Source organism: Myotis lucifugus, unplaced genomic scaffold (assembly GCF_000147115.1).
Source record: "Myotis lucifugus unplaced genomic scaffold, Myoluc2.0 scaffold_13, whole genome shotgun sequence".
NCBI lineage: Eukaryota > Metazoa > Chordata > Mammalia > Chiroptera > Vespertilionidae > Myotis > Myotis lucifugus.
This window is the reverse complement of record NW_005871061.1, coordinates 6986935-7006304: the sequence shown is the minus strand read 5'-3', so window position 1 is coordinate 7006304 and position 19370 is coordinate 6986935. Positions and strand designations below refer to the sequence as shown.

General features: G+C 41.1%; 1 pseudogene; it reads right to left on the bottom strand.

The window, feature by feature from the left end:
* Positions 1-12891: 12891 nt before the first annotated feature.
* Positions 12892-14932, bottom strand: LOC102424672 (annotated as a pseudogene).
* Between the last annotated feature and the right edge of the window lie 4438 nt (positions 14933-19370).

Genomic DNA, 19370 nt, shown 5'->3' with positions numbered 1-19370 from the left:
GGAGCAACCTGGCGGCCACTTTTATATCATTTCCTCCTTGTGGAGCATCTAGGGAGGGGAAGTAGCCACAGTGCCTGAGGCTGACATCCAGGAAGCCAGTGGCCCTGTTGGGATCTGGCTGGTAGCACCGGTCAGACGGTGCCTGGCCCTTTCTCTGGAGATTGGACCTGCACAACTACTGACGGGGAGTGAGTGGCTGCTGCCTGGCTGGTGGGCAGCCAGAACGGATCAGTCAGCTGAGAGGTGTTCTCACTGTTGGAGGGCACTGACCACCAGGGGACAGCTCCTTCATTGAGCGTCTGCCCCCTGGTGGAAAGTGCACATCATAGCAACTAGTTGACAGGTCATTCAGTCATTTGGTCATTCAGTCGTTCGGTCGTTTGGTCACTTAGGCTTTTATGTATATAAACTAGAGGCCTGGTGCATGAAATTTGTGCATGGGGTAAGACGGGGTCCTCTCAGCCCAGCCTGCACCCTCTCTAATCCGGGACCCCTTGGGGCCCCTCACTGACCCCCCCTGCTGGCCTGGTCACCCCCAACTGCCCCACCTGTGGGCCTGGTCGCCCCACACAGCCTGCTGTTTGGTCCTTTGGTCACCTCTCACTAACCCCTCTGCTTGCCTGGTCGCCCCACGCAGCCTGCTGCTCAGTCATTTGGTCGCCCCTCACTAACCCCCTGCCAGCCTAGTAGCCCCATGGTCACTTAGGCTTTTATATATAGATTATTTAAATATTTATTGTAGAAAGCATTACATATGTCTCAATTTTCCCCCCATAACTCTCCCTCCAGCCTGCCCCTGCCCCCCACCCAAGATCTTCACCACCCTATTTTCTGTGACCATGGGTTATGCATACATGCATACAAGGTCTTTAGCTGATCACCTCCCACCCATTCCCCCCTCCCCACCTTCCCTCCAAGATTCCCCAATCTGTTTCGTGCATCCATGTCTCTGGATCCACTCTGTTCATCCATTTATTTTGTTCATTAGATTCCACATATGAGTAAGATCATGTGATACTTGTCTTTCTCTGACTGGCTTATTTCACTAAGCATAATACTCTCCGGTTCCCTCCATGGTGTCCCTAAGGGTAAGAGATCCTTCTTTTTTACTACTGCATAGTATTCCATGATATAAATGTACCACAGCTTTTTTATCCACTCATCTATTGATGGCACTTGGGCAGCTTCCAGATCTTAGCTGTTGTAAATTGGGCTTCTATGAACATAGGGGTGCATACATTCTTTCTGACTGGTGTTTCAAGTTTTTTAGGATATATTCCTAGAAGTGGGATCACTGTGTCAAATGGCAGTTCCATATTTTATTTTTTGAGGAAACTCCATACTATTTTCCATAATGGCTGCACCAGTCTGCATTCCTATCAGCAGTGTACCAGGGTTCCCTTTTCTCCACATCCTCACCAGCACTTGTCACTTGTTGATTTGTTGATGGTAGCCATTTTGACAAGTGTGAGGTGATACCTCACTGTCATTTTAATTTGCATCTCTCTGATGATTAGTGACTTTGAGTATTTTTTCATATGTCTCTGGGCCATTTATTTGTATGTCCACTTTGGAGAAGTGACTATAAAGGTCCTTTGCCCATTTTTTAAATTGGATTGTTTGTCTTCATTTTGTTAAGTTATATGAGTTCTTTACATAGTTTAGATATTAACCCTTTATAAGATGTATCATCGCCGAATATGTTCTTCCATACAGTGGGCTCCCTTTTGGTTTTGTTGATGGTTTCTTTTACTTTTTATTTTGATGTAGTCCCATTTGTTTATTTTTTCCTTAGTCTCTTTTGTCCTAGGAGATGTATCTGTAAACATATTGCTATGATAGATGTCTGAGATTTTGCTGCCTATGTTTTCTTCTAGGATTTTTATGGTTTAACAACTTACATTTCAGTCTTTTATCCATTTTACATTTATTCTTGTGTATGGTGTAAGTTGGTGGTCTAGTTACAGTTTTTTACATGTTTTTGTCCAATTTTCCCAACACCATTTATTGAAGAGACTTTCTTGACTCCATTGTATGCTCTTGCCTCCTTTGTCAAATATTAATTGAGCATAGTGGCTTGGGTTGATTTCTGGGTTCTCTGTTCTGTTCCACTGGTCTATATGTCTGTTCTTGTGCCATTACCAGGTGTTTTGATTACAGTGGCTTTGTAACATAACTTGATATCTGGTATTGTGATCTCTCCAACTTTGTTCTTCTTTCTCAAGATTACTGAGGCTATTCAGGGGTATTTTTTGATTCCATATAATTTTTTGGAATATTTGTTCTAGGTCTGTGAAATATACTGTTGGTATTTAAATAGGGATGGCATTGAATCTGTAGATTGCATTGGGTAGTATGGACATTTTAATGATGCTAATTCTCTCCATCCATGAACACAGTATATTCTTCCTCTATCTCTTTTTCAACATCCTATGGTTTTCTGAGTATGAGTCTTTTACCTCCTTGGTTAAGTTGATTCCTTAAGTATCTTAATTTTTTGTTGCAATGGTAAATGGGATTGTTTGTTTAGTTTCTCTTTCTGAGAATGCATTCTTTGTATATAAAAAAGCAATCAATTTTTGGGTGTTGATTTTGTACCCTGCTACATTGCCATATTCATTTATTAAATCTAGTAGTTTTTTTTATAGAGTCTTTAGGGTTTTCTATGTACAATATCATGTCACCTGTGAATAATGAGAGTTTTACTTCCTCCTTTCCATTGTGGATGTCTTTTATTTCTTCTTCTGATCACTCTGGTTAGGACTTCTAGTACTATTTTGAATAAGAGTCATGAAAGCAGACATCCCTGTCTTGTTCTTGTTCTTAGGGGAAATGGTTTTAGTTTTTGCCCATTGAGTATGATATTGGCTGCAAGTTTGTCATATATGGCCTTTATTATGTTGAGATATGCTCCCTCTATTCTAACTGTACTGAAAGTTTTTATCAAAAATGGGTATGGATTTTGTCGAACGATTTTTCTGCATCTATTTATATGATCATGTGATTTTTGTCTTTCAGTTTGTTTATGTGATGTATCACATTTATTGATTTGCGAATATTGTCCCAGCCTTGCATCTCTGGAATAAATCCCACTTTGTCATGGTGTATGATATTTTTAATATATTGCTGGATGCAATTTGCTAATATTTTGTTGAGGATTTTAGCATCTGTATTCATCAGGGATATTGGCCTGTAATTCTCTTTCTTTGTAGTGTCTTTATCTGGTTTTGGAATTAGGATAATCCTAGCCTCTTAAAAAGAGCTTGGAAGTGTTTCTTCCTCTTGAAATTTTTTGGAATAATTTGAGGAGGATAGGTGTTAGTTCTTCTTTGAATGTTTGGTAAAACTCCCCTGTGAAGCCCTCAGAACCAGGGCTTTTGTTTGCTGGGAGTTTTTATTATTATTATTATTATTATTATTACTGATTCTATTATATCAGTTGTTATTGGCCTATTCAGGTTTTCTGATACTTCCTGATTCAGTTTTGGTAGATTATATTTTCTAGGAATTTGTCCATTTTCTTCTCATTGTTCAGCTTGTTGGCATATAGTTTTGCATAGTATTTTCTTATAATCCTTTGTATTTCTGTAGTGTCAGTGGTTACTTCACCACTTTCATTTCTGATTTTATTTATTTGGGTCCTCTCTCTTTGTTTCTTGATGTTTCTGGCTAAGGGTTCATCAATGTTGTTTATCTTTTCAATAACCGGCTCTTGGTTTCATTGAATTTTTGTATTTGTGTTTTAGTCTCTATGTCATTTGTTTCTGCTCTAGTCTTTATTATTTCATTCCTTCTACTTACTCTGGGCTTTTCTTGTAGTTCTCCTTCTAATTCTTTAAAGTGAAGGGTTAGAAAACTTATTAAAAGTTTTGCTTGTTTTTTGAAGTAGGCCTGTAGTGCTATGAACTTCCCTCTCAGGACTGCTTTTGCTGTGTCCCAGAGATTTTGGGTTGTTGTGTGTTCATTTTCATTTGTTTCCAAGAAGTTATTTCTTTCTTGATCTTGTTGGTAACCAATTCATTGTTTAAAAACATGCCATTTAACCTTGATGTGTTTGAATGTTTTTGTGTGTTTTTATTGTGGTTGATTTCTAATTTCATTCCACTGTGATCTGAGATGCTTGATATGATTTCAATCTTCTTGAACGTATAGAAACTTGTTTTGTGTCCTAACATGTGGTCTATCTTTATGAATGACCAATGTGCACTTAAGAATATAAATTCTGCAACTTTGGGGCAAAATGTTCTATAAATGTCAATTAAATCCATCTGATCCAGTGTGTCCTTTAGAGTCACTGTATCCTTGTTAATTTTTTGTCTGAAAAATATATCCAGTGAAGTCAGCAGGGTGCTAAAGTCCCCTACTATGACAGTATTGTTGTGATCTTTCCTTTAATGTCCTCTAGAAGTATATATATATATATATGTGTGTATTTACCTTTGTTGTCTCCTGTGATGGCCTTCATTCTGAAATCTATTTTGTCCAATATGAGTATTGTTACCACAGCTGTTTTTTCATTTCCTTGGTCACTTTTGTTTTTTTTTCATTCTTTCTTCCTTCCTTTCTGCCTCTCTCCCTCCCTTTCTTCCTTCCTTCCTTTCTTTCTTTCTTTCTTTCTTTCTTTCTTTCTTTCTTTCTTTCTTTCTTTCTTTCTTTCTTTCTTCTTTCTTTCTTCTTTTTTCCTTCCTTCCTTCCTTCCTCTTTTCTTTTTTTACACTTCATTGTTGAAAGTATTACATATGTCCTCTTTTCCCCCCGTTGTCCTCTCCCAGCCTCCCCCCTCTTTCTCTTTTCTTTAATTTTTCATTATAAATTGGCTTATAACCATACAATGGACATTCCTCTTTGTTAATAAAAATCTTTTAGTGTTGAGATCCATCTTTTCAACCTTTTTAAGGACCTTGTTGAAGTTTGAAAATGCTTTTGTTAAACACTATTGTGAATTTTCTTGGAAGTTATAGAAGTTATTTTTTTCTTCTGTGATTTCCTTTCCTTTTGCTGCTTCTTCAGCTATGCATTTCTGATTCTATTTCAAAAGCATTTACTAGTTCCTCAGGAACAATCTCCAGAGTTCTTCAATGTCACTGTCCTGCTTACTCAGGTTAAAGTTGCTTGCCATCTCAACCGAAGCTTTGATGGTTTTTGGCAAGTTTCTCATCCTTGGGAAATCCTTTGAAGTCATGGATAAACCTCTTAAGTGTCATACACTCTTTGGTGACTTCACCTCAAGCTGAAATAAGGTTCTTGATGTAGTTAGTCATAGATGTTGTGATCCTTCCAGAACTGCATCAGTGTCTTCCTCAGTTGCAGCAATAATATGGGAAAAGGTTGTCTTCAGGTTGTAGGCTTTAAAAGCTGCTATAAATCCATGATCCATTGGTGGATAAAAGAGATGGTATTTTGAGGAAGAAAGACCACTTTGATATTGGGATGAAAATCACCAAGAATATTACCAACGATAAACAATATCCTATGTAATAAAAGGCTAATATGCAAATCGACCAAACAACAGAATGACTGGTGGCTATGATGCTCACTGACCACCAAGGGGCAGACGCTCAATGCAGGAGCTGCCCCCTGGTGGTCAGTGTGCTCCCACAGGAGGAGCACCACTCAGCCAGAAGCCAGGCTCATGGCTGGTGAATGCCGTGTGGGTGGCGGGAGCCTCTTCCTCCTCCGTGGCAGTGCTAAGGATGTCCACCTGACAGCTCAGGCCTGTTCCCTGAAAGGGCGCAGGCCAGGCTGAGGGAGCCTCCCCCTCATCCCCGCAAGTGCACAATTTCTTGAGCCAGGCCTCTAGTCTTAAAATATTATGTATATTATTCTCCAAACAATGCTCCTGTATTTTGCTGGAATAGGGATGCAGTGGGACACTTTGAAAGAGGAGCTGTGTCATCCATGACTTCTTGTTCCTGTAATACACTGGCAGTGTTTGCTTATTGATATGTTTGAAGGCCCCAGGTATTTCACTGTCCCAGATCACAAAGGTTTTCAATTTACAGACTGCAATTCTGCCCCCAAACAAGATTGCTACTCTGCACTGAAAAGCTTTAAAACCTGGCATTGACTTGGCCTCCTCATGGAATAAATATATCAGTTAAAATTAAATTTAAAGCTATATCCATAAGATTTATCAACTAAGAGACCATTTATTGACAATTGTAAAAAATTCAAATTCAGTGGAGCTGTAGAAGTAGAAAAACAATTGAAGTGGATTCAGGAATGAATGAATGGAGAGGAAGAAATAGCAGTGAGCACCCCACAGCTAGTGAGTGCTAGAGTTGAATTGTCTGATTTGTCCTATGCTATGCACTTTTTAAATTCTTTTCCAGTAGAGTATGTTACAATATGTCAAATAAAAAAATAGGTTTAATATGACATTTCCTCTATATAACAGAAAATTGGAGATCATCAAGTCCAGTTTAAAGGCAAGTTTCTCAAAGAATGTTGGGACATTTGTGTCCCTGTGAAATAAGGGAACTCGGGAAGTCTTCAAATTAATCTCAACTATAATTTAAAATACCAATGGACCCAAGCTTCTTCAGGTTTTAACATAATCATATTTTGGGTGGGCATATATTTAAATGTATAATTATAATGCAAAAATCTTATTTCTTAATGATATTGATATAATATTAATATTTGGTCCTGTCATCTTCAAAGATGGCCTTGGTGACCATGTGACTAGTTTTAACATAATCATATTTTGATACTGGGGATCTTCCTATAGAAGGATTTAAAGCAGCACTTATATATTTATTATCAAAAGTCGGCATCAACTACCACAATCATTTAGAAATTAAATCAACAAAAATTTATTCATGGAAGGGTACTAATTCCTGACTTATTATAGAATTGCTGGGTGCATAGTGATGATAAAAAGCAAACCAATTTTAGTAAATTTTATTATTGTGTGTACCCAGGGTGGACCACTTTCTGCCATTCTTGACACAGCTCCTCCTACCCTTGGTACACGTCTGCATTTTAACAAATTTTACTCCTCAAAGAAAGGAATGTTATGTTTACTGGATGACAACTGCAGTGTCAAAGGTAGTGCCAATCTATATATATATAAAACCCTAAGCAACCTTTATGACTGGCCAAACTGAACGACCAGGATGACCGGAATGACCGATCACTATGACATGCACTGACCACCAGGGCCAGATGCTCAACACAGGAGCTGCCCCCTGGTGGTCAGTGCACTCTCAGTGGGAGTTCTGCTCAGCCAGAAGCCAGGCTTACAGCTGGCGAGCGCAACTACGACAGCAGCAGCGCTACCAAGAGTGGTGGCAGTGGCGGCAGTGGCAGGTGCAGTGAGGCCAGGATGAATAGGAGCAGTGGGGGGCCCAGCCCTGGCTCGGGCTCTTCCCAGCCGCTTACTGCTTCTTGCACTGCTACATCCCTCAGGGTATATTGGACTGTGGGATTAGGCACGGCTGAAACCCACAGTCTGACATCCCCTGAGGGGTCCTGGATTGCAAGAGGCTGCAGGCCAGGCTAAGGGACCCCACCGGTGCATGATTTTTGTGCACTGGGCCTCTAATACAATAAATAAACAAAAGAGGTGTCTAATAGAAACAAAATAATGGGAGAACTATAAAAAGATGAATTTGTTATCATATGTGTGAATATCTGTATTTCATATTTTAAAAACACAACAATTTTGAATGTCAAGATGTCTGAACTGGGGCCATGAGTATGAGAGTTTGAAGTGGAGTGAAATTGAAGAGGTAAAGCAACTGTGAAGCAAGGTTGTTGAGAGAGCTAGTCACATGGTCACCAAGGCCATCTTTGAAGATGACAGGACCAAATATTAATATTATATCAATATCATTAAGAAATAAGATTTTGCATTATAATTATACATTTAAATATATGCCCACCCAGAATATGCCATGTTATCTCATTGTAGTTCCTACCAAAATATATTTAATTAAGTTTTATTATTTTTCCCATTTTTATGGATGAGGAAACCAAGGATTATAGAGATTACTCAGTTCAGTTCACACAGCTAGTGAGTGGTAGAGCTGAGCTGTCTGATATGTTTTCTGATATGCAATCATTAAAAATTGATGAATGAGCCCTAGCCAGCATGGCTCAGTGGTTGAGCGTCGACCTAGGAACCAGGAGGTCACAGTTCGATTCCGGTCAGGGCACATGCCCTGGTTGCGGGCTCGATCCCCAGTAGGGGGCATGCAGGAGGCAGATAATCAATGATTCTCTCTCATCATTGATATTTCTCTCTCTCTCTCTCTCTCTCTCTCTCTCTCTCTCTCTCCCTTCCTGTCTGACATAAATAAAAAAATATATATTTTTAAAAAATTGATGAATGAATCAATGTTCTAAACTATAAATGCCCTTAGCTTTCATGATCTCTCTTAGCCTAACAAGTGTGTGTGTGCATGTGAGTGTGTGCACATCTCTATGTATCTATCAATTTAATCAGATTTTACAGACTCAAACGTTTGATAAAATAAATCAACACATAAAAGAATAAATAGGAGTATCTCAGCCTTTAAAATCATTTTTATACTCTCCCCTTATATATTTAGAACTCAGGTTTAAAATGTTAGTTTTTGCCATGATGAAAATAAATTGTAATAGACAAGTAGCCTTTGTCTAGCTGTAAGAATTGGATCCCACTCCCCAAATCCATGCAAGCAAATAATATGGAAAGAAATATTTAAAAGAAACACACTTCTAAACATGTTTGTTTCACATTGAATCAGATTTATAGTCACTTATATTGTTGTTTTGATTGATTAAGTTGTGCCCAGCACCATCTTAGCAATTGCAACCATAAACAGAGAACATAATCAACTACAACTGTGTATATTTCTGAAGAAAACTAAAACACCAAAAGCGGGTGATAAACATCTGGCTTGAGGATAAATTGAAACAAGTCCAGCTCAGTTTTCTGATCCTTTCTAACAAATAAGAGCAAGGACCATAGAACTTCTTCCTGTAGTTCATAATTAGGCAAAATAGAGAGAATTTAAATTGTTTTGGACTCTGATGAATCCAACAAGATCATCACCTGACTCTAAAAAACAGTTGGCATCAAATATTTGCTTTAGTTAATTTATCTAATTTTAATTTCAAACCACAGCTGTGAACTCAAGGAAGGTAAATATATAACTGAACTCCTATGTAGGTTGGAGAAAATATCCTTATATACACCTGTGAATCAGAATAAGAAGTACCATGCTGCTCTTCTAATCCTCCCAGTTGCCATGGGTACCATTTTAATGATTTATTCTACTGAAAACTTCCATATCATTTTAGTATCTGTCATGTTATGTTAATGGAATTGACCACCCATCCCATTAATTTGGGATTTCTTGGCATGCAAATAATTAATAGCATACTTAATAATAGTAAAAATGTAATTGTTTTAGGTAAATTTTTAGCATTGTCATTAACACCATCAAGGACTTAACCTTCAGAATTAGCATAATGATGCTTTTATGTAATAAGGACTTATTCACTTTCAGAAATGTCAGAGCAAGAATAGTTTGATAATACAATGCCCTCTTCCTGCTGTCACTCAGAGGATTAGTAGCAGCCCTGACCTTTTACTACATTCTGATATATCTAAATATTCCCGTCTAGCAATGCATATATCCTAGGAAGTACAACAATTACCAATTCTAAATTAGGATTCAGTAAAGTTTTTCTGTAAAGGCTCATATAGTAAATATTTTATGTTTCCAGACTGTCAAGTCTCTATCACTACCACACTCTTGCATTGTAGCACAAAAATAGCCAAAGGCAATAAGCAAATACATGGATTTAGTTATGTTCCAATTAAACATTATTAACAAAAGCAGGTAATGGGCTATATTTGACCCTCAGGCTACAGTTTGGTGATCCTGTTTCTATACCCTTTTGCTTATTCTCTTATCTCTTCTGATTAATGACTCATTAATTTATCTAAATGTACTTACCTTTGTGAAAGAGTTGATATTTTCTACATCAGTGATTCCCAAAGTGGGCACTACCGCCCCCTGGTGGGCGCTGCAGCAATCCAGGGGGGCGGTGATGGCCACAGATGCATTTGTTTTAACTTTTTTTAAATTACCTTTCTATTCTGAGTTCAATAAATAGTTTCATAATTTCAAACTTCAATGTTTCTAATTTACACCTTTCTTTACTATATTTTATGAAAAAGGTAGAAACATTAATACATATATCTTTCTGTTTAATTGTTATTAAAATTTTAAAAAAAATTAATTTCCAGGGGGCGCTGAGTAATATTTTTTCTGGAAAGGGGGCGGTAGGCCAAATAAGTTTGGGAACCACTGTTCTACATACTCAAAATAGTTTCATAGTTAACTTGTATGTGTGTATACATTTAACTATTTCAGCAGAAATAGCAGTATGTAAATACTGATTTTTAATATATATTTTTATTGTTAATAGTATTATAGATGCCTCCCCCCCCTCGTTTTCCTGCCTCCTTCCAGCCCCTATGCACCCATCCCCAGGTCTTTACCACCCTATTACCCCTATCCATGGGCTATGCATGTAAGTAAGTAAGTTCTTTGGTTTATCTCTCTCGTTCCCCCCATCCCCACATTAAGGTATGTCAGTCTGTTCCATGCCTCCATGCTTCGGGTCTTATTTTGTAGGTCAATTCATTTTGTTCATTAGATTCTACAAATAAGTGAGATCATGTGATATTTGTCTTTCTCAGGTTAGCTTGTTTGACTTAGCAACATATTTTCTAGGTCCATCCATGCTGTCCCAAAAGGTAAGAGATTGATTTTGAGGTTGAAGTGTCTGAGTTCTAATTATATATTGGCCAATGGCTATCATATATTTATAAGAAGTTTTAACCATTAATCAGTGTAAAATATAATGTTAAAAATTTACCAAATTATTGTAGAATGTTGAAATATGATGTATGTTACTTTATTATAAAAAACAAGATCATTGAGAGGTATCATAGTTCCAAAAATGGCAGTTTCATATGTGACAACAAATTAAGAAAATTTTGTTTGATGTATGTTTATGGTACCTGCTATCATGCCTGTGCTATGGTAGATATCATGAGATTCATACAGGGTGAGGGAATTTATCAAGTATTCCATCTTTTGCACCAAGGAATTGTGTAATATGGAGTGCTCTGGCAAAGATGTCTCTATAGAACCCACAAAAGGACCCCAAGAAAAAGAAAGTACACATTTGAGTACAGAATATACTAAAAAGCACCTGATAGGCAAGAGAAAACTGCAAATAGGACCAGCTAAATCAAAAGGTATTTGCTCCTTTACCACTGTAAACCCTGAGAAAGAGGACACCTACTTAGAAAGGCTCCTGGTGGCTAACTGGGCTCAATTAAAAAAACAAAACAAAAAAACAAAGCAAAACAAAACAAAAAAACACAGAGCCTAGCAGCCATTTCTGCACAGGGGCCTCTCCCACAAGCTGCACTTCAGGCAGAAGCCTGGCTCTAAACTGCCTGGCTCTGCACTGAACTGTCTGCCTGCACTGTGTTTCCGCCCTCTGAGCCAGCCCTTAGAAAGGCCTTCCTGAAATCCTATTTCAAACAGTAGGACTGAGGCTTTCCCAGCCCAAGCAGAGCTGTGCAGCTCTTGAACAACCAGTGTGGTTCTATACTGACCAAACCAGACAGTGCTGCAATGAGTTGGAGTCCTCATTTGCATGAGGACATACCAATCAGGGGCAGGGAATTTATGTCCATATAAGCCAACTCCCCTCTGGCTCAGAGAGCAACTTTCCCTTTCCACTGAAGACTAAAGACTGCACTTCTTTGGCTGAGCTAAAAAACAAAACAAAACACCACAAAGATGTCTGCTAGAGCAGAGCAGAGCTGTCTAGCAGCAGAGGGTCCTGCCCCAGGCCATGTGGCCCTAGGGGTGCCCCACAGCAGTGCCATTTTTACAGCCCTGCCTATCACAATTGAGCGTTTTGCACTGAATAAAGTGTCTTCCTTCACTGTACCTTAAACTGGGGATTTCTGTTGGCATTGAATTGGCACCAACAACCATCTCTTGACAACACTCACCGTTTTCAGTGCCAAAGCAAAACAAGTAGTGACAAAGAAAGGAGATAAAAATGAACAAAAGAACAGAACATGTCCCTCCATACTACATGCTCCAGGGGTCCTCAAACTACAGCCTGCGGGTCACATGCAAATACAAATATTGTATTTGTTCCCTTTTTGTTTTTTCACTTCAAAATAAGATATGTGCAGTGTGCATAGGAATTTGTTCACAATTTTTTTTAAACTATAGTCTGGCCCTCGAATGGTCTGAGGGACAGTGAACTGGCTCCCTGTTTAAAAAGTTTGAGGACCCCTGTTAGATCCTGAGCATCAAGTGAGAGGGATTTGAGGTGGGTAAAGTATGACTTATATGAAAATCGAAAGTTTTGATCTCATATTTCACTACATTTTTAAACTCAAAATTTAGACAGTTATTATCAGAAAAAAAACACACCTGTGACTTTCCCAATTTGCCAGCAGCAAGCTAGAGAGAGAGACTGGACTAAGTGTGTTTAAAGTACTGGTGCAAGAGGGATGATCCTGTTTTATAATTTTACCCCATCAAGGTTAGCCTGTTTAATAAAGTAGTTTAAAATGCATGTTCCTTTTTCCAGCAATTAAATTCTTGAATATCTTTCCTCTAAATTCCCTTCATTTACTCCTCCATAAACAATATACATGGCTTAGATATATCATTATAAAATTTCAGAGGATAGAGAGAGTGGGGTGGAGGGAGAGAAGATGGGAGGGAATGGGGGAAAGGAAGGGAGAAATTCTCCTCCAAATGGACCTACTATTTGATTTCCCATAAGCAACATTGAATATTAGAAGGAGGTAGAGAAATTCCTTAAAATGTCTCTCTCAATGGTGCCTGAAATCTATTGGGGAATGCCTACAGCTTCTGGAGGATATCTATCAGGCTGTTGGAAATCTCCCTGGGGATGCTTGAATCTGTCCAGTTGCCTCAAGTCTCCTTGCCGATTCCTGAAGTTTTCAGAAAAATCCACTGCATATACTGAAGGATCATGTGAGTCAAATTAATGGGAAGGGTCATTTCTATCATATGACTGAATGGTCTTGAATTCTCTTACTGGACAGCAAGAAAAAATTTACACCAAACTCCTCAGATATAAGTCCTTTTAAATTTTATTTTTATTGATTTCTATTTTTTTAAGAGAGAAAGGAAGGGAAAGAGAGAGAAACATTGATTTGTTGTTCTACTTTTTATGCATTCATTAGTTTTCAGTAGTTGATTCTTGGATGTGCCTGGACCAGGGAAGGAACCCAAAACCTTGGCATATAGGGATGATGCTCTAACCAATGGAGATACCTATCCAGGAGCTCATTATAAGTCTTAACAATACTTCTGTCCTCAAGAATCTTTGACCACTTAAATGTTCAGTGTGCATGACCTGTTTCTCTGAGTTGAATTTCACTAATGCTTCTCCCAGACCAACTCCTTTGTCACCACAAAGCAAGTAAAATGTCATCCTCAGCAAGAGGAGAATCTGCAAGGAACTTTTGTATTTTAACTTTTGTAACATCAAATGGGAAATATATGTACAGTTTCAGGCCAGAGCAATGTTCTTGAAAGTATTTTTGCAAAACGTGTGCAAGCCTCTGTTTCTCTATTGAAGCTGGTCTTCCCTTTTCATAACATTCAATGACCTTCAGCATTTGTTTTCTAGAAAATGGATCAACAAGACCTGGATGATATTGTAAAACAGTCTTATGTAAACCCAGACCAGTGTTACAGTCTTTCAGAGTCTTGAACATCACAAAGGCATATCTTGTTCTTCTTTCATTTTTACATAAAAAAACTAATCGGGCCCGGCCGGTATGGCTCAGAGATTGAGCATCGACCTATGAACCAGGAGGTCAAGGTTAGATTCCCAGTAAGGGCAGATGCCCAGGTTGCAGGCTTGGTCCCCAGTATGGGGGCATGATCATTGATGTCTCTCTCTCTCTCTCTCTCTCTCTCTCTCTCTCTCTCTCTCCCTTGTTCTCTGAAATCAATAAAAATAAATAAATAAACTAATCTGTTCATTAGTCAGATCAGTATCTCCAAATGAATTTAATACTTAAGGTCAGATCTTTTTAAGTGAACATAAAATCCAAGAGGGGAATAAGAACCTGTTCTTCTGGGAGATTTTTAATGAAGTCTTTTTCAAAAATGTCTGTCATTTATTCCTCTTGGTGATGAATGTTCTTCAGTTCTCATAGTAATGTCACCCTCCTTAATTGTACTACCACCGAATTCTACCCACTGTTGTTCTGAGCCTTGCATTACTTCTATAAATCTGGAACCCATGAAACTTTGATGACATTTAAAACCTCCTGAAACAACAGTACATGAAGCAAATTTTACTATGACATTACTAGTATTTCGACCTTCTAATGTTTTAAGAAAATCACCTCATCCAAACATAAACCAAAGAAAAAGACATGTACATCATCTTCACTTACTAAGAAAGACAAACTTGTAGAAAAAGTATTCTCTGTCTTCAATGGCTGTGTCTTCTTTGGCCTTAAATCACCATGTCCTGTACCATTAATATGAAACCCATCTTATTTAATCATAGTCATATCCAGAATTACTTGCTTCTTCTTTAATCCCCTCAACAAAAAGTAGATAAGCAGCCAGCCCCTGATGCCCCAGATCATGGTCACTCTCTTCCTATGTGATCAGTTCTTTCATTTCTATAGTCTTCTGCATCTCTGCCTTACTGCTGAGAAAGAGCTCTACAGATGAATTCTTGATAAACCCTCCCACATGGCTTATAGCACATCTCACTTCCCCAATTTTCCCTCCAATTGTATGCACGTCTCCATCAGAAATAGTCAATCCTGTGAAAAAGTGACAAATATCTATAGGCCCCGCATTAAAGGAAGCCCCACTGAATGGATGACTACAACCATGCTGAGCTCAAATCACAGCAGTAATAACTTTTTTTTTAATTCTGTAAAAGCAACTTAACACTGCTGCCAAGTCAGACACACAAGGCCGGGGGTTGGGGGTCAGTCCTCGCAGCAGCCCCTGAAGAAGAGCTACAGAGAGCCCTGGGTGAGCCCAGAGGAAGATGACGCGCACTCCTCCCTCTGCTCCAGACAAATGAATGTCTCTTACAAACTTCTTCGGAAGAGACTTGACAATATTTCTTTTCTACACCAGGGAGTAAACCAAGAGGAAAGAATATAAGAATCTAGAAACCATGAGATCTAATCCAGGAAAGCACTACAGGCTTAGATGCAACTGATTCAGTATGGAGGAGGAAGACACAGAGTCCCAGAAGGGGTCTTTATGGAAAAAAAATCACACAGAAAATGATATGCTTGAGACATTTGAGCAATGTATCAATAAGGCAAAAATCCCAAAATACATGAAAAATGAGAAATACTCAGTAGACATTCCTGCTCAAAATTGTACAAGAGAAAAATTTTAAAAAGACAAACTGTATGTCCATGAAAAGAGTTTGCTATGCTTATATGAAGGGTTAATTTCAGTTTTTTTTTGAGTTATTCTGTATACAAAGCACAGAAAACATACAGTTACAAATTATAATATAAACTAGTAGCCCTGTGCACGAAATTCGTGCACTGGGGTAGGGGGGGAAAGGGGCCCCTCAGTCTGGCCTTCACCCTCTCCAATCTGAGACCCCTCAGGGAATGTCCAACTACCTGTTTGTGCCCACACTTTTAACAGATAACAGCTCCATTGTTGTTTCTTTCTTATGTTTAAAACCATTGGAATTAGTAGGTATTCAAAGTGTGTATACATTTTGGGGGGACACCCTGTATATCTCTAGTTAGTGGTGAAAGAAAGCAACAGCAGATTTGGAACCCCCAGACAGGGAACCTTGCTCACTCCCCACATGTCTCCCCACTTCACTTTCCACCTCCATGGGCAGCAGGAGAACCAACGTTTTCTCTCATTAATTCAGAAAAGCACCTCCTGCCCGGCAGGAGTGCGCTAGGCCCCAAGCAAGCGAGGCTCAGTCAGGGCAGCCTTCGCTCATGGGTGCTGGCACCCAAAGTGCACATTCCTCCTCTACAATCGCCCTGACTATCCCACTGTTTCACTGAGAGGACGGAATTCCTCTCTGCCTCTGGGCTCTTGATCTTGAACGCTGACCGAAGGCACCTCAGAGAGGGCCGCCCGCACCCACCAGGTGTGTCTATCTGCACCTGCTCCTGCCTCAGCACCTGCATTAACCCCCCAGAGGTGATCTCGTAGCTGCCCTGGCCTCCGTGGGAACAGGGCATCACCACTCCGCCCTCTCACTATCATCTCACAGGCGCCCACCCTCAGCACCCAGAACACCCACACACTCTCCAAAGGACGTGAGCACATCAGAGGGGATGTGTGCACATCCTGTGGGGGTGTTAGGCATGCCAGGTTGATGGAAGTGCGGTGGAGAGGTGGGGGGAACTTGTGCATGCCTTGGTTTGCAGGCATGGGAGGGTGACAGTGTGCTGGAGGATGTTCGCACGCCAGGGGAGGATGTGCACACCAGAGGCCTCTGGCTTTGCAGATCCGCAAACCCCCGTGGTGCAGCCAGGAGGACGTCAGTCTGGCCCACCAGGGTGGCTGTCCCTGCGATCCTGCACCTTCTGGGCCAGGAGGCGGATCTTGCGCAGCCACTCCTGGGCGCTGATGGCCTGCAGGCTCTACTTCAGCTCAGCCTGCAGGCTCCGCTCGGCTCGCTCACAGCTGTCACCACCACCATGTGGGAGTACAGGCCGCCCTCCGCCAGCCTGCCTCCCCTGTCCAGAGGCTTTCTGTGCTGCTCACCTGCACAGAGTGACTGGGGCTGGGCAGAAGCCAGGCGTCCTGCCCTGCCCAACCCCGGCCGATCCTCCCCTGTGCGAGCTGCCTCCCTGCCGTGAAGGGTCACGGATCTGGGTCCCGGGACCGTGGACAACCTCAAGCGCTGCCCCCCGCCCGACAGGGTCACAGATCCATGTCTTGGTCCCGTGGACAGTTTCAGGCACTGCCCCCCGCCTGGCAGGGTCACAGATCCAGGTCCTGGGACAGCGGACAGCCTCAAGCAGTGTTCCCCACCCGCCAGGTCACGGATCCGTGTCCCAGACCGCGGACAGCCTCAAGCGCTGCCCCCCGCCTGGCAAGGTCACAGATCCGGTCCCGGACCACAGACAGCCTCAAGCACTGCCCCCCCTCCGGGCAGGGTCACAGATCCAGGTCCCAGGACCGCGGACAGCCTTGCCCGCTGCCACCCGCCTTCAGTATGCAAATTAGCCACCATCTTGTTGCTTCAGGGTGGGGGTCCCTACTGGGGTGCCTGGCCAGTCTGGGTGAGGGACTGAGGGCCGTTTTCAGGCTGGCGGGCGACTGAAGCTCCCAACCTCTCCTTTTTTTTTTTTTATTCTGGGATTTATTTACCTTCTACGGCTGTCACTGGAGCTGAGAGCCGGCTTTAGCTCTGAGGCTTGGCTCCAGCTTGAGGCCTCAGCTGCTGAAAGCAGGAATCTAGGGTTTGTTTGGGTTCTATAATTGCAACATTGTTTCGGTCTTGCTCGCTCCAGCTCTGCTGGCTGAAAGCAGGTTTCTGGGTTTTGTTTAGCTTCTATAATTGCAACATAGTTGCTTAGAGTGCAAGCTCAGAGGCCGGCAGCGGCATGCGGGGGAACCTTTGGTTTCCTCCATCACTGGAGCAAGCAATCCTCCTGTTTGCTTCAGCTGCCTGGCTGCCAGCCGCCATCTTGGTTGGCAGTTAATTTGCATATCCTGCGGATTAGCCAATGGAAAGCATTCGGGGGGGTATGGTCAATTTGCATGTTTCTCTTTTATTAGATAGGACTAGTGGCCCAGTGCACGAAATTCGTGCATGGGGCGGGGGAGTATCCCTCAGCTTGGACTGCACCCTCTCTAATCTTGGACCCCTTCAGGGATGTCCGGCTGCCGGTTTAGGCATGATCCCTCTCACAATCCAGGACTGCTAGCTTCTAACCACTCGTCTGCCTGCCTGCCTGATTACCCCTAACCACTTCTGCCTGCCAGGCTAATCATCCTCTAACTGCTCCCCTACCAGCCTGATTGATGCCTAACTGTTCTCCTGCCAGCCTGATTGCCCACAGCTGCCCTCCCCTGCTGGGACCCGCCTCCTCCTCCAGGACTGGCCTCATCTGCACCACACAGAGACTCGGGACCCCCAGGCCTCACTGTGTGGAGCAGACGCCAGGCCCCGCCTCCACTGTGCATGTGGCCATCTTGTGGTGGCCATCTTGTGACGACATCGTGCGCGAGGGCCACCTAGGCTATTATTAGTATAGATCAGTGATGGCGAACCTTTTGAGCTCGGTGTGTCAGCATTTTGAAAAACCCTAACTTAACTCTGGTGCCATGTAACATGTAGAAATTTTTTTATATTTGCAACCATAGTAAAACAAAGATTTATATTTTTGATATTTATTTTATATATTTAAATGCCATTTAACAAAGAAAAATCAACCAAAAAAATGAGTTTGCGTGTCACCTCTGACATGCGTGTCATAGGTTCGCCATCACTGGTATAAATGTAAGCAGAGTTCTGAGGGGCCTCTCAATTTGTTCCAATTTTTGAGGCATAAACATAAAATGGAGTTGTTGTTTTCCAGTGACTACTCCTGAGTAGTCTCCAATTGTATCACATTGAATCTCACTGTCCTTTTGGGTACCAGGTACTTTAATCAAATCTTTGGTAGATTCTCTAATATTACATTCACTTTAAGCTGCTTAAATAGTTTCTCTTTTTATGTTAACATTTCAGTTCTGCTCACTTTAAAGCTTTAGTCTCAAACTTGCCTCAAATATTTTTTTTTCTACTACCCAATCTAAGACAAGCTAGTCTGGTCAAAAATTTCAAAGTGACTTGTAATGTGCTTTTTACAGGTACTCTTTCTCAGAATCTCCCTGCCCTCCTGCCTTCAAATTCTAGACTGCCAAATGCCTCTTAATTTACTATCAATAGTAAGGTTAGCAGGGCAGCACCTTGGGCTGAACAAAGAAAATACTTTTTTCTTTCTAAATGGTTTCACAAAGCTGTAGGAGGTAAAGGTGAAGCAAAACACTTGCCTGGACAATGATTATCACTAACTGTGCAGACACCACCATATCAGCAGAGGCCCTAATATCAGACAGATTCAGCTCAAACTAGAGAAAAGCGAAAGATATGTTTCTATCATTGGCATGCAATAGGAATCTCTTGGTTCTCTTTTGCAAACTCTGGGAGATCTCAAGAGACTGGGACAAAGTGGGGGTAGGCCTACCCTTTCCGTAAACTATGCTACGCTTTCTTTAAGTTCTGATGAAATGCCATATTCAAGACCTCCCACTGAGAGACCTTTCAGATAAATAAGC